Genomic DNA, 23,117 nt, shown 5'->3' on the forward strand with positions numbered 1-23,117 from the left:
AAGTGACCAAGGGCATGCATGGGCTTTGGAAAATGATTAGTCAAGATTGCTTGCCTAGTTCAGTAGTCTACCTGGCCTGTGGCCCTGGGCAGGTTTCCTAACCTCCCAGCACCTTCTCAATTTATCTGTAAAATGAGAGTAATAACACCTACTCACTCTACAGGTTATTAAAAGGATTAAACTAGATAATACAGTGATGAGTTTTTGGTAAAGCCGAGACAGGTATGTGCTCATGCTGAGAATTACAAAGTATGCCAAGGCCAGAATTCAAACATATGCTAACCAGGAGGTAACAAATAGTGCAACTCTAACAGACTTGATCATATTGCTATTAAAGATTGTTATTTTGGATATAAAATGTGTTTGCAAACAGGCAGCATCCAATCATGAACCACTGAAGAGTTAGAGGCAATATAGTGTAGTGGTTATAGCCTGGAAGCTTTAGCTATTTATTAATTATGCCTTGAGCAAGTTACTTAACCTCTCAGGTTTGTTTGTCATCTGCACAATGAGTACCAATAGCACCTATCTCTATCGGTTGTCAAGAGCATTAAGTGATTTGAGTTAGCACAAGCATTCTCAACAGGGGTGCTTTCTTACCTTGGAGTGTAAAAAAAAAATCTTAGACATTAGAATGGTTTATGGCCATTTATGGCCCTCTAAAGCTCAACACAGCCTGACAAAAACTTATTTCTTAGTATTTAATTTCTCTCATTATAGAGAAATAAAATTTAATTCAAATTCAAATTAACTCAGTTAATTTAAATTAAACTTTAATTTAATTTTTCTACTTAAGGAGACAATAACGGGGGTGGGAGAAGACTGAGAAACACTGAGTTATTGTATATAAAGCCCCAATAATAGGGCCTGACACATAATAAACATCCAAGAAGTATTTATCATGATGACTTTTCTTCCTATTTTTAGTAATGGTGGCAGTATCCTAGCCCCAATTAAGTATGTTATAATTGAATTAATTTGAGGCTAGGGTTTAAAACTAAAGTTTAAATGTTTCAAACCATTTAAAATTACTTAAATCATTAAACATGACTATATATATATGGGATTTTAAAGAGTAGGAGAAGGGAGGCTGATTTTTCAACCATGCCGGAGAATTCCAGCTTAAATAATGTTCATCTTGGCCAGGCATGGTGGCTTACGCCTATAATCCTAGCACTCTAGGAGGCCGAGGCTGGCGGATTGCTCCAGGTCAGGAGTTCAAAACCAGCCTGAGCGAGACCCCGTCTCTACTAAAAATAGAAAGAAATTAATTGACCAACTAAAAATATATAGAAAAGAAATTAGCCGGGCATGGTGTCGCATGCCTGTAGTCACAGCTACTCAGGAGGCCGAGGCAGTAGGATCACTTGAGCCCAGGAGTTTGAGGTTGCTGTGAGCTAGGCTGATGCCACAGCACTCACTCTAGCCTGGGCAACAAAGTGAGATTCTGTCTCAAAAAAAATAAAAAATAAAAAATAAAAAAAATAACAATAATGTTCATCTTTCTTAATTGCTACTTTCCCCCCTCCTACTTTATATCTTTGTCAGAAAGAAGAAACACAAATGCAGGAGAAATCATAGTGCACTGAAAACATCAAGTTTTTTGGCTAAGCTACATCTAGCCTCTTTGAGTCTCAGTTTCCTAGAATGAAGGGCACCTTCCCCAAAAGTTTGTCAAAAGCATCAAATTAAAGAATGTTTATGAATGTGCATCACTGTGCCCAACATACAGTAGGTACTTGATAAATACCAGTTTTCCCGTCAAATTCTGTAGTTTGAATTACTATGAACCATAGAGTTTTTCATCAGGATGCAGTCAATATTTAGTGTGGAACCTAAAACATTTCTAAATCATTTTTAAAGGAAGATGTCTATTTAAAAAAAAAAGAAATAATGTTTCATGGTTCAGATACAATGTGCAAATAGCATTTCAGATATATGTAGGGAACCATAGAAAATAAAATTTTAGTGTGTGCTTTCTCACAATTCTCCTTCCTTTCTGGCAAGCACTGCACAAGCCTGGTGTCCTGTTGAGAAGGCCCCTGAGCAAAAGAGCAGGGCAGATATTCAGGCCACACTCCCAGTGTGCTGGCTTGGTTTGGCTACTGGAGGCGTCCAGTGGGGATTTGTGTATCTCTCTTCAATTTTCCTGAGGTCTCAATCCACTTGATCCATGCAGCCAAACTCCCACTTCACTCTCATGAATAGTGAGGTTCCAGAGAGCCAAGCATGTTAAGTCTAACAAATTACCATTTTTAACAGCTGCAATTATGAGTAAATTTGATCTTGAAAGAAGCCAAGGTGCTGTAACTCAGTAACTTCGTAACAAAGCTATCCTCACAATAAGGATAAATGACCACAGTGTTTTCCAGGGCATTCCATCGATTTCCTCTAATTCTAGGAGGGGGAAAGGCAGATACTCAAGGATGCATTTCCCTTCCCACTGAGGGTCTTCATCAACCAATTTATGTGCTTGTAAATTCATTAGCACCATGAAGGTTCACAAACACAAAGCCAGATGACTGATGTGATTTGAGTATTAAAGTTACTGATGAGCCTAATCTGAACAATAGGGTACCTATCAAGACAAACACTTCCCTGATGGCAGTCTCAGAAGCCACGTACAAACTCTACTCAGAGGAAAAAAAAATAGGCCTGCTTCTACAAATGAAATGCCTGGCTTGTTTGCAAAATCACTTGGTTTTCCATGCCTCCACGTACTGTTTAGCTACACAAGTAGCAACTATTAACCTATCCAGATAGCTTACAGTATCCTTTTATTCCTGTTTAAAGTTTATCAGTTTAACACCTTCCAGCCCCCGTGCTAAAGGCAAAGGTTTCTATGAGACCTTTTCATCTAGGTTCCTAGCTCTAAGTCCAAATTATTGCTTTAAGGTATAAAGAGGAAGGGAAGCTTATCTCATAGGACTCAACTGAGGTTCCTAAGAAACATGCCATCTCTACTGTTAACTCTTATAAATACTGACAGAACAACACACTCATCTTGATTTCTTTTACTAAGGTCTAATTATTCTTAGAGTTTCAAAAGTGCACAAATGTATTAAGCATCTATCAAATGTTAAATAATTGAGTAAATGAATAAAGCAAATACTTTTTCTGCTGACTTCAACTCCATTATAAATGTGCACACATATACACACACACACACATGCATGCATGTAAATGAAACTACCAAATTGTTTCTGCTTTCACAGAAAAGGCAAGAAGCAAGAAGAGACAAGTGTGTTTCTTTCCAGTAGGCACCTGGCAGCAGCTTCTCACAATTGGCACTGGATCTGTGGCCAAAACAAAACCATAATCTCATGGTGAAATTCATCCCCTCATCAGTCTCTCGGTGAACTAAGCCCTGCATCAACCTGATTTACTGTTAAGCAACCTGACCTGAGGTAACCACTGCCCCATAGCAACACAATGAAATATTTATTGGTGGTTGCTACTATTTCTTGGAGCCCTCCCTTCCCCTCTATTCTTTATCCCCAATCTTACTTCTTTTGTTCCTCACACTCTTTACCTTTGGTGCTCAGAGTTCAGGGGTGGATTATACATACTGGCTTCTGAGATGAGGCTGGAAAATTAAAACATTTGTCCTGCCCAGGAAAGAAAAATGCTCCAAGCTCACTTGAAAAGAAATCACCCATGAGTCAGACATTTTAGACTACAAAATTCTAGTAATTAATGATTTTTTTTCAGGTTCCTAAAGTCAAATTGCAAAATGCAATGTAATACATATTTGTCAACCTGGTTTTACAAGCTGCATATTTCATAGGAGTGAAATAGCTGGAAAATTTTCTCTAAATCATATAATTCATACCCCTAGCAACACTGGATTGTGCATTTGCCTTGTATCTGGTAATATATTTGAGAATTTACAAATAAACACTAAAAGGTGGATAGTGCAAAACCACCTCATAGCAGACTTAAAAACAAATGCCATTCACTTTTTAGCAGCCATAATCATAATCACCAATGATGGGAAAACAACCCCATTGTCCTTCAACTGAAGAAGGGATAAACAAGCTGTGGTGCATTCATATAACAGAATACTACTCAGCAATAAAAAATGAAAAAAACCTTGACACACACTACCTCATGGATGAAATCTCAAATGCATTATGCTAAGTGAAAGAATCTAGACTCAAAAGACTATATACTGTATTATCCATTCATATGCCATTCTAGAAAAAGTAAAACTATAGGGACAGAAAACAGAGCAATGGTTGCAAGAGGCTAGGGGTGAGGAAAGGAACTGACTATAAAGGAGCCCAGGTGAATTTTTGGTGGGGGGTGGGGAGGGGGGACCATTCTCTATCTTGACCGTGATGTTGGTTATGCAAGTGTACACATTTGTTAAAATCCAACAGAAGAGTACATTAAACAGGATAAATTTTACTGTATATAAATTGACCTAATTTAAATTTCTTAAAAATATGCCATTCAAAATTAATTTATTTTTCACACTGATTTATTGTGAAAAAAATAAAAGCAGGAATTGCTTCCATGTAGACACAAATGACTGGAAAGGGGCTTGAGGGAAACTTGTGGGGTGATGGAAACTGTCTGTATCGTGATAGGACTTTTGTCCAAACTCAAACACTATATATACTTAAGTATGTATATTTTACATCAAGAAAAGAAAAAGTATAAACAAACATTGAATTGTAGTTAATGACATGCCTGCTGATGTACTTGGAGGGGGGTGGACTAATGTTTGCAATTTACTTTGAAATTCATCAAAAAATTACATCGATTAATGGATGAAGAGAGATGGACAGGTGCATTATCACACAGATATGTGATAATGGAAGTATACAGAGTGCTAATGGTAGAATCTAGGTGGTAAATACAGTGGTACTCACATTAAAGTCTTTCAAAACTTTGTTGTTTATCTGAAAATTGTTGTAATAAAATGTTGGAGATTGGGAAAAATCAGTTCCAAAGAATTAAAATATTGGTTCCAGAACACCCTGCAGATACCAAAATTCACAGGTGCCCAATTCCCTTATGTAAAATAGTATGGCATTTGCATATAACTTACACACTTTAAACATCTCTATGTGACTTATAATACTAATACAATGTAAATGCTATATAAATAGTTGTTATACTGCATTTTAAAAATTGTATTACTTTTCATTGTTTTTTTCTGAATATTTTCCATCCACACTTGGTTGCTTCTGTAGGAATCTACAGATACAGAGAGCTAAGTGTATATACGTAAAGGAAAGGATTTAAAAGGATTTAATAAAAATATAAGCCATTAACTCTTAAAAAATGTAGGGTGTCATTTTTCTTTGGCTATTCTTTTCTAGTTATCTAACATATTCAGATTCAAAACTTATAAGTTATGCCACAAATGCAGAACAGTGCCTCTGTATAGGATTTACTCAACTAAAAACTTGAATTAGACAAATGAGGCTGAACACGGGCTCTACTTATCCATTGATTTTAAGAGAAAACTGGCTCAGAATGCCTTCATAATTCCCCGCCACTGTATTAACTCACAGTGCAGGAGCTGAAACTGGTCCACTGGGGAAAACTGTCTCTAAGTTTTATTCCCAGTGATTTAATCCCAATGTTCCCCAAAGTCTGAGCTGTACAGTCATGAAATTTGAAAAGGCCAACTTTATGTACTGGTGATTCATCTTGTTATCTTCATTTAGGTCTACACAGGAAGCCTTTGCTCTCTAGGGGTAATTCAGCAGTCTCAGATTCAATGCCAGGCTGGACTTTCAACCCAGTTTCTATCAGTTAATACTAATCATTCATTAGGACTTATGCCTATGGAGCTGGAACTTTCTCCCGAGAAGGACTATGCTACAACTATACTGCTTATAAAATTTCCAAAATCTACGAATCTCCAAATGGTTGTTTGGACTGTAATTACACAATCTGGAAGATGACAGCTGATCAGAAGGTTGCCAAACAGATCTTTCATTTAAAATGCCCTTGTTGTGGCGGCTCCCAGGTTAGCTGTAGCAGTCCCTCACCCCCGGACACACACAGACACACCTCTACTATAGAGGTTTAAAGGTCAGGGTCAGGTGTACAGGACAGTTTGTGAAATATCTGACAAAGTGATAAATGAGTTGTCTTTTTACTCAAGAACAAGGAAACAATCATCAGGGGTGGGGGACTTAACTTGCTGGATAACAAACACTATTATGAGCTGGGAAACCAATCTAAGTGTCTCAACATAAATATGTGATAAAATAAATGATGGCTGCTCTATGCATGTTCCTTTAGAATGATGATGTTTTTAAGGAATTCTTCCTGACTTGGAGAATATGTGAAACCTCCCGATTTACTGATGTCATGGGATACTGGGATTCTGGTCAGTCCTTACACCTTTAGATGTGTCTCAACACTCGTATCAATGTCTCAGTATTGGAATTCCTCATTCTAATCTCAAAATGATGTAGGGATAAATTAGGGTTGCCAGATTTATCAAATAACAATATAGGATGGTGAGTTAAAGTTCAGATAAACAACAAATAACTATTTTAGTATAAGGATGTCCCATGCCATATTTGGGACATAATCATACTAAAAAACTGTTATTTTATCTGTCACCCTAGGTATAAATATAAACTTGAAATATGCTAGTGAAAGAGCTTTTTAAAAATATACTAATCGGTGCTTTCAAAACTCGTTTTTCTTTCTTGGCCTCAAGCCTGAACTTTGGGGTTGAAAAGGTAGGAAGCTCTGCAAGGGTAGTGACTAGGTTTGCTTTCTTAGTTTTATCTCTAATGTCTAGCTCAGTGTCTTGCACACAATAAGCTCTCAGAAAATATCCATGGAGAAAGCAAATGAATGATGACTGCTGGAACTATGGGTATCTGTCTCAGGCTACCTCATTCCTGGGAGACTTCAGTTCTCCTGATGTTAAGGAATGACTTCATTGTTCCCAATCCTCTAAGAAGTTTCCATCATCTTTTCTTTCTGTGCATCGATGAATTAAAGAAGGGCGTCCCACTGGTCTAAGAAGTAGGTATGAAAAGCGCGTCCACATCCTAAGGGACAGTACTGGAACATTCCATCTAAAGCAAAAGCTGCCTTTGAGCCAGGGCCTGGCAAATTTGTCCTAAGGACACAAGGACATAGCCCTGTTTGTCACCTGCTTACTGTGATGGGTTTTTGTACTCCTGTGGTTTTTGCTTTGTTTTTTCTTTGTTTTTGAATAACAGCCTGCCTGGGCTGGACAACTCGTGTATGAAAATGCTTGCTTAGCTTTGTTATTGGATTTAAAAAAAGAATCTACATAGTCACTAACAATTTTCATTAACTGTGTTCCACCCTTGTTTCTATCTGATTATATTTTTGGCCTTTTCTGTTTTCTATCCTGACTCTACCACTACCTCCCTCCTAATAAATTTCTAATATCTAATTTCCACAGCCAGGCTTCTTAAAATTTGTTCTATTGCTGTTATTTTAGAAGGTCCTCCAAAACCACATAAAGTATCTAACTCCTTAGAAGAACTCCTTTTTATGTACAATGTTTCACTATTTAAAGAACTGCCTTCTTCTGGAAATTCATGAACATCAGCAATCACACTTAATTACTGTTCTTATTATCATACTCTGGTATCAGGGAGAAACAAGTACTGCAACAACAGAGAAACAATGTTACTTGTTCCTCATTTATTATATGCATAGCTGAATAGGTAATGTCTGTATCTGTCTCAAGACTAACCAAGTTTATCACAAGTCTAATTGCAAAATCAGCTCTTTTAGGCAAAACAGTGTCTAGAGGGAGAGCTGAATGTGCTAAGAAATATTCTAAATATTGAGGAGAAAGGTAGATAGAGAACGTTTGAAAAGAAACTAGAACAGAGAATATGAAAAATGCTTATCTGATGGCAATGTGGGCCAACAATAAAATCACAAATGACATTGATTCAAGATGGTAATTAATGGATCAGAATGAACATTAGAAAATAGCTCATCTGTTCCATGATTTTACAAGCGAAATAAGCCCAATGAAGGGTGACATGCTAATAGCCACTCTGAGCTAGTAGTAAAGCTGAAATCAGAATCCAAATATCTTAAATCCAGTCAATGCTTCTTTCATTTTATAACAGTGTCTTTCCAACTGGCTACTCTGATGTCTACACTTAAAATGAGATGGTACTGTGTAGGTCACCATAAAATGATGTGAGTTCTAGGGGAATTAAGAGAAAATTACAGCCCCTAGCTTTATTGTTGCCTCCACCACTTATCTTCCTTTAAAAAATTAATTTAAAAATATCATTTATTCTTCTACTAAAGGTTTTATATGTGCTAGACCTTGGGGTGGGGAACCTGAGGCCTTAAAGCCACATGGGGTCTTCTGGGTCCTCAAGTATGGCCTTTTGACTGAATCCCAATTTTACAGAACAGATCCTTTCATTGTTATTAATGTATTCTTGTTTATCTTTTATCTTTTTATTTTATTTTTTAAATGAATGTATTTAAAATACCAAAGAATAAAAATAAGTTTCAACAAAATAATCCTCCCAGATTGACTGGAATAATTAGAACATTAGTAAACCATAAGGACTAAATTGACAACGGCTACACTCATGATTTAGTTCTAACTTTCCCTGCCTGACTGGCACCACTACTGCATGAGGCTGGCTGGCAAGAGTTTATGGGGGTCGAGTATGCCAGTCTATTATCAGCTTTTGACAACAGTACACCATGTTTCTGTTTTTCTGTTTGAAGTGGAATTTGTGAATAGTTGCACAGCTCAAGAGTATTTTTTAATTCTGCCTGCTTAACAGCCCCTCATGTCAGAGAAGAATGAGAGAACTGATGAAAGAGGAAAACAGATTTTTTAATGAGGATTGGGAACTGGCAATATTATCTTGTTTCTGCTAAAGATAAGATGATTTGCTTGCTTTGTGATACTGCAATATTAACATTAAAGAAATTCAATGTTCATCAGCATTATAACACTGATAAGGACCACAAATATTTTAAATTAGAGGGAGAGGTGTGAAGGTAGTATTGCAGAAATTAAAAGATGAAAAGCAAAAGTAAAGACAATTCATTCAAGCAGCACTAAGACCTGGAAATAATGCCACGGAAGCAACTTATAAAGTAGCTTATATACTTGGGAAAAAGGGAAGCCTTTCAGTGATGTAGAAATCATGAAAGAATGCATTGTCGAAGTTGTAGGATGCTTAGATTCTGATAACGTTTCAAAGTACAAACAACTGCCTCTTTCAAGGAGAACCATAACTGATCCACAGTGTGAATTAGCCTTCAACCTAACAGAACAACTTTATTAAATACTTCAAAAGGAAAATACACATTATTCAATCACTTTGGATGAATCAGCTGATACTACTGATTTGGCACAGATTTTATATTAATACTTCATTTGGGTCATAACAGAAGATTTCTTTGCTATGAAGAGTTACTTGATTTGGATACTCTTGAGAACATAACATGGGGAATAGATATCTTCAACAACTTTCAAGTTAAACGTTGTGTAGTTGGACTGAATTTGGTAAATTCAGTAAGTGTATGTACAGATGATGCACCTTCCCTGACAGGAAAACATGAAACATTTATTGCATAGATTTAAAAAAAAGTATTAAAGACCCAGATGCTCTTACTTCTTTTCACTGTATCTTGCATCAGCAAAATCTCTGTGCTAAAGATACTATTTTAAGTGACACTTTGGAACAAATTGTAAGTATTGTTAACTATATTCATGCAAATGCATCACATCATCATCAGTTTCGTAACATGCTAAAGTTGAACCATGAGGTATTCAGTGTTGATTTGCTCTATCATTCTAAAGTGCATTGCCTGTCACAGGGACAGGTGTTAGTCAAAATTTTATCTCTGTGAGAACAGATAGTTAAATTTTATGAAGAACAGAATCAGCAATGTGAATAACTGAAAGAAGATTTCTATAGGAAAGTAGCATTTCTGTGTGATATCACATCAAATCAAAACAACCTGAATATTTCTTTGCAGGGTAAAACTAAGTCTATATATGATATGATATGTGGCAAAAAAAAAAAAAAATCTAAGCATTTCAAAAAAAAAAGCTACCTTTTTCCAAAACACTTTTTCAAAAGGAATTTCAGATGAACATTTTCTCTAGTTAGCAAAGGTCATTGATAAGCAGGATGATATATGCAAATCATTTGAAGAATGTGAAGCTGTTATAGACCTATTACTTGGAGAATACAATGAAAGATTCACTGACATTGAGAATCATGACAAATTAGCATTTCAGCCTCATCTAGTTGATATCACCAAGGCACCTAAAGAACTACAGATAAATTGATTGAGCTCTCAGTAGATGACATTTTAAAGTCATTGTTTGATGCTAAGAAAGATCTAATTGAAATATGGAAAAATGCAGTAGAATACCCACGCCTTCAGCAACATGCCCGAAAAATGCTTTAGTGCTTTTCAACCACTTATTGCTGTGAATGTACATTCTCCTACCTAAGCCAAATCAAGATGCCCTTAAGGTCACAAATGACTGATACCCATCTAGAGGATCAACTGAAACTACAGACCTTCATGCTGCAACCAAATATTTAAATGCTTTCCAACAAAAAGCAGACACAATAAAGTCATTAAAAGGTTAGTTAACTTTAAAATTAACAAAGAGTTTTCATTTTTTGAAATTGTTAAGTACATAGTACTTAGATTTTTTACAAAATAATGTACATTTTTAAGTATATCTAACTGAAATTTCTTGAATGCTGAAATTTGATTACAGCTAAATTAATGTGGACTTACAGCATGAAAAGTTTCCTCACCCCTGTGCTACGCATTATTTCAGGTCATTCACAGTTAACAAGATGCACAGAGCTCCTGTTCCAATTGAGTTTACATCCGGGGAAGAGAAAACCAACAACCAAATAAAGAAGTACGGTTTCGAATTCAGACAGGTAGCAAAGAGGAAATTAACATGTTGAAGCCAGACAGGAGCTAGGCAGATGAGATGAAGGATCTACTTTAGTAAGGGTCACTGGGGAAGGTCTTTCAAAGGAAGTGACATTTACTTTGAGACATGAAGGATGAGAGGACATCCATCATGCAAAGACCAAAAAAAGCATATTCTAGGCAAAGGGAATAAGGCAAAGAGTGTGTTTGAGAGATAGTGAGAAAGATGTGCCTGAGTGTGATGACCAAAAAGGACTAGCTCAGGGAGGTAAAAAGAGGCCAGATCATGATGGCCCTTGAAGATCACTAAGAGAAAGTTAGATTTTATTCCAAGGTCAATGGAAAGTCATTCAAAGATCTTTTTATAACTTTGGAAACTTACTTTTTATGGAGAATGATTGTATTAATAAAAGAACAACTGTAAAAGCAGAAACAATTGCTATGAAGTAGTTCACCTAGATGGTGGTGGCATTTACCAGGATACTGGCAGTGCAGGAGAGGAAAGTCCACAGATTTACAGCTTCAAGATAAATTTTATCTGGGTGCGGTGGCTCGCAGCTATAATCCAAGCTACTCAGGAGACTGAGACCAGAAGACTGCTTGAGGCCAGGAGTTTGAGACCAGCCTGGGCAATGCAGCAAGACCCCATCTCTATGAAAAATTTAAAAAGCAGCCAAGAGGGCATGGTGGCATGTGCCTGTAGTCCCAGCTACTCGAGGGAGGCTGATGCACGGGATTTTGAGGTTGCAGTGAGCTATGATCAAGCAACTACACTCTAGCCTGGGTGAGAGAGTAAGACCCTGTCTCAATGAATGAATGAAAGAAAGAAAGAAAGAAAGAAAGAAAGAAAGAAAGAAAGAAAGAAAGAAAGAAAGAAAGAAAGAAAGAAAGAAAGAAAGTCGGGTTTTTCAAGAAGGAACAAATGATTGACCATGATGTTAAGTGAAAGGTAAGAGTTGGATGAGAACAGAAATGTGTCCACTGGCTTTGAGATATCACAATATGGTTGGTGTCAACAAAAGCAATTTTACTACAGTATATATAAAAAAAAAACATACAGTGTGGAAAGGTTAAGAGTTATTTTTATGTGTTTGTGTATCCTCCAAACCTATCCTGCGTATAATTACACTCACATACACATAGGTCTTTTTTGTTCCCATAATATACTCTCTTCATATTGCTTTTTTAAACTTTATGCATTATTTTGGAGATCTTTCCTTACCTATATTTATACATTTATAACATTTACTATTTTGTTATAAGGATTTAACTTACACTTTTGATCTCTTCTTACATGCACAATTCACGATACTGCATTATACCATGTACTTCTCTAAGCCTATGCATGAACAACGAGTCTTCAATTGGGGCAGAAATGACAAATAGAGCTCACCCTACAAGGATGGAAGTGGAAACTAAAATCCAAAGGTGTTTTTCTACTGCATCATATTGCCTTCTTTTGTACTGTAAGAAGTGACTGACATTTGGGAGAACTCAGCACAGAAACAAAATTTGCAAGCACTTAATTAACAAATAACATCTTTTCAATGGTGATGTTTTAATTGGATTTCTTATTGACTCGCATTCATTAAAATAAATACATGAGTCAGTATGATTTCTCTTCAAAACCAGACAATTAAATTGGCTTTGGGTTTTTTGTTGCTGTTGTTGATGCTGATTTTTGTTTGTTTGCTGTTTCCACTTATTCTTTAGGTTTGCCTACTTATTTTATCCTAACTTGCTCAAGATTTCAACAGAAACTGTGGGTTCAAAATTCTCTTCTTAACAACAATCTAGAAATCCAGAATGTTGTCATTACTCTGCGTTTTCTAAATCCAACACCTACTTTTTTAGAATCTGACACCTTAGAAATACATCAACTAAGAAAATAACAAAGATTTTACAGTTAGTACCTTTCCTTCAAGGCGCTAAAGATATTATGCAAAATCCATAACCTGCCTCCCCTCATCATACTCACTTCCAATTTTTATGGCCATCACTTTTATCTCCCATTTGTTCTTTTCTTTGACTTACCCTGCTTCCTCGAACACATCTGTTAAGACTTTCTTCCAGGACAGTCATAGGTGTCAGTGGAAAACTGAGGCTAGCACTAAAGACCTAGAATGGGCTCTCCACTTTCTGCCTCCACCTCCGGCAGCCTCTGCTTCACAATGTGAAAGAACCGACCATGTATATGCCAAAATGTGCATCCACGTGAGGGCCAGACCACAGCAAAATCATGACAGTGCTGAGATTCGCCTTTCATGCCTTCCTCACCTTCTCCCAACACAGCCAACCTGAGAGGTGTACAAACTGGGATGCCCTCCTGAATGTGTCTCCTTTAGATCACACAACTATTTCTAAATTTTTGAATTAGTTGCCAACATTTAAGATCGAGAAATGGTATGTAAAAATTGAGACTTGTAGGTTCTTTTGAATTAGCAATAGTGAGCCAGTTCGCCAACCTGAGGGCCACCAGCTGCAGCTGAGTGGTGGCTGCCGCTCACACCCAGCGAGGGTGCTACACCTTGTGACTTTATATCTGGCCCATCTCACTCATTCTTGGTACCTGCACTTCCACTATAGGCATGTGAGTTTATGACCTTTCCCAGTGAAGTACTGCCAAGTGCTCTCTAATAAGGATTTGGCAGCCTTGCCAAAGTAGCTGAGAAACATTTTTTTTTCTTTACTCCTGTCTACAAGGGATTTGGGCTTTGACCTAAACTTTCCCATCAGATACCCTAGTGGTGCACAATCTGCCGCTCTGGCTCCTGATTGTCCAAACACCTAGGAGACCTGGAAACGAGAAAGAAGGACAGGGAGGTGGGGCACACACTGGACCCAGCACCCACATCCCTCCTCTCTCCCACACTTCTCATCATCCATTCATCATAAATGTGCCAAATGTTGCAAATCTATGGCTGAAATGCTTCTACTGGGAGTAGGTGTATTCTAGTGATGCGGAAAATGTCGGGTGCCGGGACGTGGCTGATTCCCGCCTCCCCGTAGTTCCGCATCTCCAGGGGCCAGTGCTGCGCCAGGCGGGTTAGAGGCACACCGCTGGGGCTGGGCCCCGTGGCACCCAGCCGCCCCAGACCCCTGCGGGACCCGCGTGCTGGAATGTCCCAGGCCCTCGTGCAGCAGCCTGTTTCCAGCCACGCTGCTTGCGTGATCCTGATTGGGTAATTCTTGAATCCCACTGTTTTTGATTGGATGTTAAAGCTTGTTGTTGATTGGATGTTAAAGCTTGTTGCTGATTGGATGTTAAAGCTTGTATTTGATTGGACGCTTCTTGAGCCCTACCAAGGGTATAAAAGCAGGGGCAGAAGGGCAGGAAGGGGGAGAACATCAAGGAAACATGGGAAGACATGGAGGGAGCTGTAACACTAGGCGTGCTGAGTCTGCTGTAGAAGAATAAAGGCTGTTCTCCGACTCTTCGTGTGCTACTCGGTTCTTTCCCCGGTCAAACGAATAAGAGCTGTAACCAGGGCTGTAACACTAGCTGTACACACTGCTGCAACACTAGTGGGATTTTCAAAGACTCAGAAATGCTATTAAATGCCAAAGACAGGGATCTGCTATAGAGGCTGCATCTCATAGCTGGTGAAAACGCGGTAAAGAAGGTAGCCTGGAACAAGAGAGCTTCCCAAAGTCCCTCCTGAGCACCACGTCCGTATGGTCTCTGCTTGCCATGGGATCCAAGCCCACACTGCTTCCAGAAAGATACACGGCACTCTCAAGATGTGTCTGCTCACCACTCTCATTCACTGGTGAGATGAGGAGAGGCTAATGTGAAATGGCCACGGTCGGGACATATCCTAAGCAACAACACGAAGCCTTAGGCACCTGTCCTAGAGGACACAGATGCTGTCATTGTGCAGAAGCACAAGGCCAAAGCCACAACACACCTGGGATCATCCTATGCACCTGGATGAGCACACACCCAGGAGGGTTATGTTACGCTTATAAAACTGCACTTCACGAAACAAAGTCAAACCATGAAGTCACTATCACACTTAAAACTGAAGAGCAGAACATTAACCTGCCCAAGAAAACACACAGGAGCTCCAGCTGGAAGGGGGGCAGCCTGGGAGGGGGGCAACGCAGCAGTGGCCTGCACAGGAAGCATGTGAACTCTGGGTGAAACCAATTTTAAAGCTGCACCAGACGGAATGAAATACTATTTGGGAAAAGGCATGGCTGTGTAACATATGCATGAGAGTCAGATAAGATTGACCTCAGACACTTCTGAGTCTTTATTTCTGATAAAATAAGGTTTCTTTACCTCCAAAGTTCCCCTAGGAGATCAGCTGTATATAAACAGCTTATATAGTCTCCAAGTTTAGAAGAGATGGCTAACATGCTGGTTGCCTCATAGATCAATTACAGATCAATTAGCAGTGAAGATAAAATAATATTTAAACTATAAAGCAAATCCATGGGGAAATGGGATTTGCCTGACAAGAAGTGGATACGCATAACTTTTCCATCACGTGGTCGAAGTGCTCTTGTACTCCAGTTTCTCATCACACCTATTTCACTCTTGCGGCAGAAAGAGAAAACTCCAGCACCTGAAAATCAAATTCTGGGCACAACAGGCCCCAGCCTGAATCAGTAAGAAACTTGAACTTGCTTTTCTTTCACAGGTCTGATTTCACCTGATTCTGCTAACCACCTCCAATCACTTCATCTCTCCCTTCCCGTCCTTTTCCTACACCCCTTTGTCACTGGACAATGCTCGAATGCTCTGTTTTCAGTTCTCTTCAGAGCAAAAGGCTTATGGATAAATGTAACAAGTGGGCAATATCTCTGGAAGCTGAAGCCTTGAACTTAATTGTGGGCCGCGTTTATAAAGGGACAATTGCTTCACCACGTTTATAAAGGGACGTTTATAAAGGGAGAATGAGCAAAGGGCTTCTAATATTTAAAGAGCTGTTATGTAGAAGTCGATTTACATATTATGGAGAAGTTGTATGTAATTCCGGAAGGCAAAAGTAGACTCAATGGGTAGAAGTTACAGGCAAGCAGATTATGTAACTAACAAGTCCCTTTAAATAGAGAAATGTTTGCCTTGTCAAGTAGTGAATTCCCGTCACTAGACACATTCAAACGGGTCTGACAAAATTCCTTCTAGGAGTATTACGGAGGGTATGCAGCATTGGGAAGCAAGGTGATAAGACTAAATTAACTCTAATTCTAAGGAATCTGTGATTTCACAATAGATAATATTAATGAAAGGTCTTTCCATAAGCAAAAAACACATCCAAACACACCCATGCAATGAGACAGACCAACTGAGGATGACTTAGGAAGAAACAAGATGGGCGAGGTGCCCATCCGTGACCCACACCAGGGGGTGACTCTTTCCTGGATTTGGATAAAAACTGACTTCTGATAGATTTGAAAATAGAAAAAGGATTGGAAAAGATAAAAAACTGATAGGCCAGACTCTCCAGATAAAATCCAATAGGAAAAAGAGGACACTATGCTGACGTAAGTAACGCATGGGTATGGCATGTATTTATATTTTTTGTTTTTAAAAAGTCAAATATGCTCTACTCTAATAGGAAATTTGGCATTTTAGTTTTCTGTTTCTGGGTAGGGAAAACAAAAATGAAAGAAAATGATCTTTCTTGCACACCCCCCCACACACACCTCCAGCCCCCTGTTTGCATGAGCAGCTACAGACCATATAAGAGCTTCCGTCCAATGCTCTCTACAGATAACACCCTCCTTGACCAAAACATCTGTGCCTGGCAAAGATTTCTAAACAAATTAATAAAACACCTTGAGACAGTGAACTCAGACTACTGTTCCTGAAATTGAGCCTAGGTCTCTTGGAGGAAGGTTAGTCAGTCAAAAAGAAATATATAAACAAGAAGGATGGAAGACTTATTGGCCAGACTGCGATAAAATGTACTAGCATTTTCTGCAAAACTGTGTTATTATTGTACCAGTGTGGCTATATTAGAAGTCTGTGAATCCCTGTCATTTAAAAAGTTAATCATAACATAATGTTAACATATGGGAGTCAAGGCTATTCTTGTTCTCCAGGCTCTTGCGTCCCAACGGACCTCAGCATTTTCTTAGCACCAAGAAGGCCGTTCTTACAATGTTGCTACTTTTGTATTTCCTTTTTTGGAACCCTCTAAGTAAAAACAAGAGGAGGGGGGAAAACGAGCCTTGCAATTTACTATAGCAAGTAAAAGCTAAGATCTCATTCATATGAGTTTTCCCTGCAATCCACTCATGTATTTTCCCTTTCTTGAGAAGGTAGTGACCAAAAATAATTTTAAATTTGCATCACAAATGTTTTTCACAAAGCCATTTCACATGGTCCAAATCCACCTCTGTGCCTCCACTCTGGCACACAAATCATCCACCCTACACACATCCAAGATCAAAGCAAAGGGGACCTGCTTAAGAAAGCAAGTAACACCAACACTTGCCTTATACTCCCAATGGGGTCAGCTAGGAGTGAAAAATATAAAATGAGCTCACAGAAATTTAAATAATCTCTAAGTATCTCCCCACAAAACACTTATTAATTATGAAGGTGAAAATTCAGGCATAACTTGTTTTATCATGCTTCAATTTATGTACTTTGCAGATCTTGTGCTTTTTACAAATTGAAGGTTTATGGCCACCCGGTATCAAACAGGCCTGCCAGTGCCATTTTTCCTGCCAGTGCCATTTTTCCAACAGCAGGTGCCCCACTTTGTGTCTCTGTGTCACATTTTGTTAATTCTCACAATATTTCAAACTTTTTCATTATTATTATATCTGTTATGGTGATCTGTGATCAGTGATCTCTGATGTTATAATTGTAATTGTTTTGGGGGTACAAGAAACCACGTCCCCATTAGACAGCAAACTTGATCAGTAAATGTGTGTGATCTGACTGCTCCACCAACCGGCTGTTTCCTTGTCTTTCTCCCTCTCCCTCAGGCCTCCCTATTCCCTAAGACACAACGATATTGAAATCAGGCCAAATTCGTAACCCTACAATGACCTCTAAGTGTTCAAATGAAAGGAAGAGTCGCACGTCTCTCACTTTAAATCAAAAGCTAGAAATGATTAAGCTTGTGAGGAAGGCATGTTGAAAGCCGAGATAAGCCAAAAGCTAGACATCTTGTGCCAAATAATTAGCCGAGTTGTGACTGCAAAGGAAAAGTTCTTGAGAAAATTAAAAGTGCTACTCCAATGAACACACGAATGATAGGAAAGAGAAGCAGCCTTATTGCTGATAGGAAGAAAGTTTTAGTGGTCTAGATAGAAGATCCAACCAGCCACAACATGCCTTTAAATCAGGGGTCCCCAAACTTTTAAACAGGGGACCAGTTCGCTGTCTCTCAGACCATTAGAAGGCTGGACTATAGTTTAGAGAAAACCATGAACAAATTCCTATGCACACTGCACATATCTTGTTTTGAAATAAAAAAACAAATGGGCAAAAACACCTGCATGTGGCCCGCAGGCCGTAGTTTGAGGACGCCTGCCTTAAATCAAAGTCTAATCCAGAGCAAGGCCCTCACTCTCTTCCATGGTATGAAAGCTGAGTGAGGTGAGGAAGCTGCAGAAGAAAACTTCGAAGCTAGCAGAGGTTGGTCCCTGAAGTTTAAGGGAAGAAGCCATCCCCAGAACATAAAAATGTAAGTTGAAGCAGCAAGAGCTGATGCAGAAGCTGCAGCAAATTATCCAGAAGGTCTAGCTAAGATAAGATCATTAATGGAGGTGGCCACACCAAACAACATATTTTCAATGTACACGAAACCGACTTCCGCTGGAAGAAGATGCCATCTAGGACTTTCAAAGCTAGAGAGGAGAAGTCAATGCCTGGCTTCAAAGTGTAAAAGGGCAAGCTGACTCTCCGTTGGGGACTAATGTAGCTAGGCCCTTCAAGTTGACGCCAATGCTATTGTAATTTACCATTCAGAAAGTCTAGGACCTTTAAGAATTATGCTGAGTCTACTCTGCCTGTGCTCTATTAATAAAACAACAAAGCCAAAGCCTGAATGATAGCACATCTGTTTACAGCATGGTTTACTGATTAAGCCCATTGTAGAGACCTAATCCTCAAAAAAAAAAAAAAAAAAAAGAAAAGATTCCTTTCAAAATATTACTGCTCATTGACAATACACCTCATCACCCAAGAGCTCTGATGGAAATATATAAGGAGATTGTTTTCATGCCTAACACAACATCATTCTACAGACCATGGATCAAGGAGTAATTTTGATTTTCAAGTCATATTATTTAAGAAATACATTTTGTAAGGCTACAGCTGCCATAGTAAGTCTTCTGACGGATCTGAGCAAAGTAAATAGAAAACCTTCTGGAAAGGAATCACCTTTCGAGATGCCATTAAGAAAACTTGTGACTGGCAGGGCACAGTGGCTCACGCCTCTAATCCTAGCACTCTGGGAGGCCTGAGGCGGGAGGATTGCTGCTTGAGGTCAGGAGCAAGAGCAAGACTCCTGTCTCTACTAAAAATAGAAAGAAATTAGCCATACAACTTAAAAAAAATACATAAAAATTTGCCGGGCATGGTGGTTCATGCCTGTAGTCCTAGCTACTCAGGAGACTGAGGCAGAAGGATTGCTTGAGCCTAGGAGTTTGAGGTTGCCGTGAGCTAGGCTGACGCCATGGCACTCTAGCTGGGTAACAGAGTGAGACAAGAAAAAGGAAAGAAAGGAAAGAAAGAAAGAGAGAAAGAGAGAGGGAGAGAGAGAGAGAGAAAAAGAGAGAGAGAGAGAGAGAGAGAGAGGGAGAGAAAGAGAGAGAGAGGGAGAGAAAGAGAGAGAGAGGGAAGGAAGGAAGGAAGGAAGGAAGGAAGGAAGGAAGGAAGGAAGGAAGGAAGGAAGGAAGGAAGGAAGGAAGGAAGGAAGGAAGGAAGGAAGGAAGAAAGAAAAGAGAAGAGAAGAGAAGAAAAGAAAAGAAAACTTGTGACTGATAGGAGGAGGTCAAACTCACAACTTTAACAGGAGTTTGGAAGAACTTGATTTCAACCCTCTTGGATGACTTTAAGGGGTTCAATATTTCAGTGAAGGAGGCAACTGAAGATGTGTTGGAAATAGCAAGAGAAATAGAATTAGAAGTGAAGCCTAAAGATGTGACTAAATTACTGCAATATCATGATAATACTTGAACAGATTAAGAGTTGCTTCTTATGTCTGAAGAAAGTGGTTTCTTGAGATGGAATTTCTCCACTGCTGGTGAAGATGCTGTGAACACTGCTGCAATGACGACAATGGATTTTAGAATATTGCATTAACTTAGTTGATAAAGCAGCGGCAGGGTGTGAGAGAATTGAGAGAATTTTGAAAGAAACTCTACTGTGGGTAAAATGCTATCAAATAGCATCGCAAGTTACAGAGAAATCTTTCATGAAAAGAAGGGTCAACTGATGTGGCAAAACTTTATTGTTATATTTAAGAAACTGCCACAGTACTACTAACCTTCAGTAACCACTACCCTGATAAGTCAGCAACCATCAACATTGAACCACGACCCTCTACCTGCAAAAAGATTGTGACTCGCTGAAGGTTCGTGTGATCATTAGCATTTTTTAGCAATAAAGTATTTTTTAACTATGGTAAGTATGTTATTTTTAAGACATAATGCTATTGCACACTTAATAAACTACAGTACAATGTAAATATAACTTTTATGTGCATTGGGAAACCAAAGTAATTGTGTGACTCACTTATTGCTATATGTGTTATTGCAGTGCTCTAGAAGTGAACCCACAGGATCTCTGAAGTATACCCATAGTATTTTTAAAGCAGATAAACCTGGCAGACACCATCTTAACTATGTGATCAAAGTTAACACCATGAGTAATGAAAAACCAATACCATGTACCTCCCAATCTGATGCACTGAGAAGAACACATCGTTTCTCTGGTATTTTTGCCAAAACTGGTCTTGCCAAACCTGAACCTAGTCATGAGGAAAGAAATAAACCAAACTTGAGAAATATTCTACAAAATAATTGGCCTGTACTCTTTAAAATATTTCTAGCTCATGAAAGAAGAAAGAGAAAAGAAAGCTGAAGGAATATGACAGAGAAACGAGGGCTTAGGAAACATGACAGCTACAAGTCATCCAGGGGCCCCAGAAAGAGACGATTGAAAAATCTGGATTAAATCTGCAGACTAGATAATAATATTGAATCAATGTTAATATCTAAATTTTTATTATTTTACCTATGGTTATGAACTTATTGTTAATAAATATTTTGGGGCTTTTTTTTTCTATTCTTTCTTTTACCATCTTCTTTGTCAGGCACTTATTTTTAATAAATACGCAGTGAAGAATTTAAAGTTGAAGGAGCATCATGTCTGTTGTTTGGTCCAAAGGTTCAGAAAAAAACTTATATACAAACATACTTATACATACACATAAGTGTATGTGTGTGTGTGTGTGTGTGTGTAGTTTTTTGAAATTAAAAAGAAAAAACAACCTAGGTAAGCCTAAGCTTTTTGAGGAGGAAGATGGAAAAGAAGGAAGACTGGAGCAGACTCCCAAGTCTTTTGCCTCCCCTGTTCCTGACTGTGAGAAGCATTGCAATGTCTGCGGCTTCCCTGAAAGTTACTGCGAGAGACCCCGCCAGTCAGATCTCTCAGGCACCACTGTATCTCCAAAGCCCAGAGCCTAACACAGGGCCTGGCAGAAGACAGGGGCTCAAGAAATGGCCATGAATGAATGAACTATAAGGAATATCTGAAAGAAACCATGGGCAAACCTAGTTGGTGGTGCTCCTTCTTGCAAAGCTGGTAGAATTGTAGACCTCTTGTGTAAATGCTGGATGGGAATAACTGGCAGAAGGCACTGGAATGGCGAGTGAGGTATGGCCCTACTCCAAGGGATTCTGTTTACTGAGGAGGAAGGAGATGGGGCATGTAGCCTTGGGATGGCCTGACATGGCCCTGCTCTTCTGAACTGGGTGTGATTCCAGGTACTGAGTATCCCAGCATCCAAGGTCTCTGTTGGATCAAGCATAAGCCATTTGATTCACTAAGATAAGAAGAATGAAGATCAAGATGCCCCAAGATAACAGTAAGGATAGAAACAGCTCCATAGTCAGTAAATCCTTCATCATGAAAACAATGCCTCGTTACATTCAGCTATTACTTCCCAAACCAACTAATGCTTGTCTTGTCCAATTCACATTGACTTTGCACATTAGCTCTAAAATTAGATTTAATTACCAAAGTTCAAAAAAAATTCCAAAAAATTATTTAACACATTAACTGCCTCATGAGTTGTATTTAACTCACACTAGTTTTGAGCCTGGGGCCTTGTGGAGCATATGTAACTCACACATCTCTTTACCTTGGGAACTGCATGAACTGTTTTTCAAGTTGCATATAACTCATGCCCAGAAAACAATTAAAAACAACACATTTTTCATTAAATTAGAAAGGATCGTTTTGTTTTCAAAGTTTTTATTCTATTTTCATAATAAAACACTGTGGGCCCACGGAAAAATGTTTTTTTCCTAGTGTGGCAGTCAATGTGTTAACAGATGAAACATGTGACTTTTCTTTGAAAAATGCAGGTAATTCAGGAATGTCCCAACAGAGTGCTTTTCCAGAAAATTCAATTCAGAATAGAGACAAAGGGAAAAAAATGCAATCCACAGGCCACTGAAGTATTAGCTGTTCCTATAACCCACAGAAAATTGGGACCTAGAAGAAATGTACTTGTTCTAACCACCGAGATACAACTTCTAATGAACACTATGTCATAATATTCCAGAAAAAAAATAAACAAGGTAAACCGCAGCACATAACAGAGGTCAAGACTCCAAACTGCAAACCTCATTTGCATATTAATTCAAATAGGAGCCTTTTTGCTTTATAAATAGGAATACAATTTTCAAGGTATCTCTAACTGAGATTGTTATGCTCACTGGTAGGGACTTGTTTACCAATTTATTTAAAAATGAGTTCTTATGGCAAACCCAAATCATAATAGGGAAATAAAGCAAAACGCCCTAATCAATCAGTAATACACAGTGAGCCTACGGAGGAACTTGGGCAAGTTGATACAGCTGCCCTCTCTTCCTCTTTACTTGGCACATACAAGAGAGGCCAATTAGTTCTCTGCCAGACTTGTGTTCCTTCCTCCAACTTAATTAATAAGGGCAGATATTTACCTTGACCTCAGAATCTTAGTTGTCTGCTAGGAGTTTGTCCC

The 23,117-nt window shown here is 38.7% G+C and overlaps 1 protein-coding gene across 2 annotated transcripts in view; it reads right to left on the reverse strand.

Annotated features, from left to right (window-relative positions):
- Window positions 1-23,117, reverse strand: part of PCSK5 (proprotein convertase subtilisin/kexin type 5) — a 427,474-nt gene that overhangs the window by 366,672 nt on the left and 37,685 nt on the right. The window lies entirely within an intron of this gene.

The sequence above is a fragment of the Microcebus murinus genome, chromosome 12 (assembly GCF_040939455.1).
Source record: "Microcebus murinus isolate Inina chromosome 12, M.murinus_Inina_mat1.0, whole genome shotgun sequence".
In the NCBI taxonomy this organism is placed as follows: Eukaryota; Metazoa; Chordata; class Mammalia; order Primates; family Cheirogaleidae; genus Microcebus; species Microcebus murinus.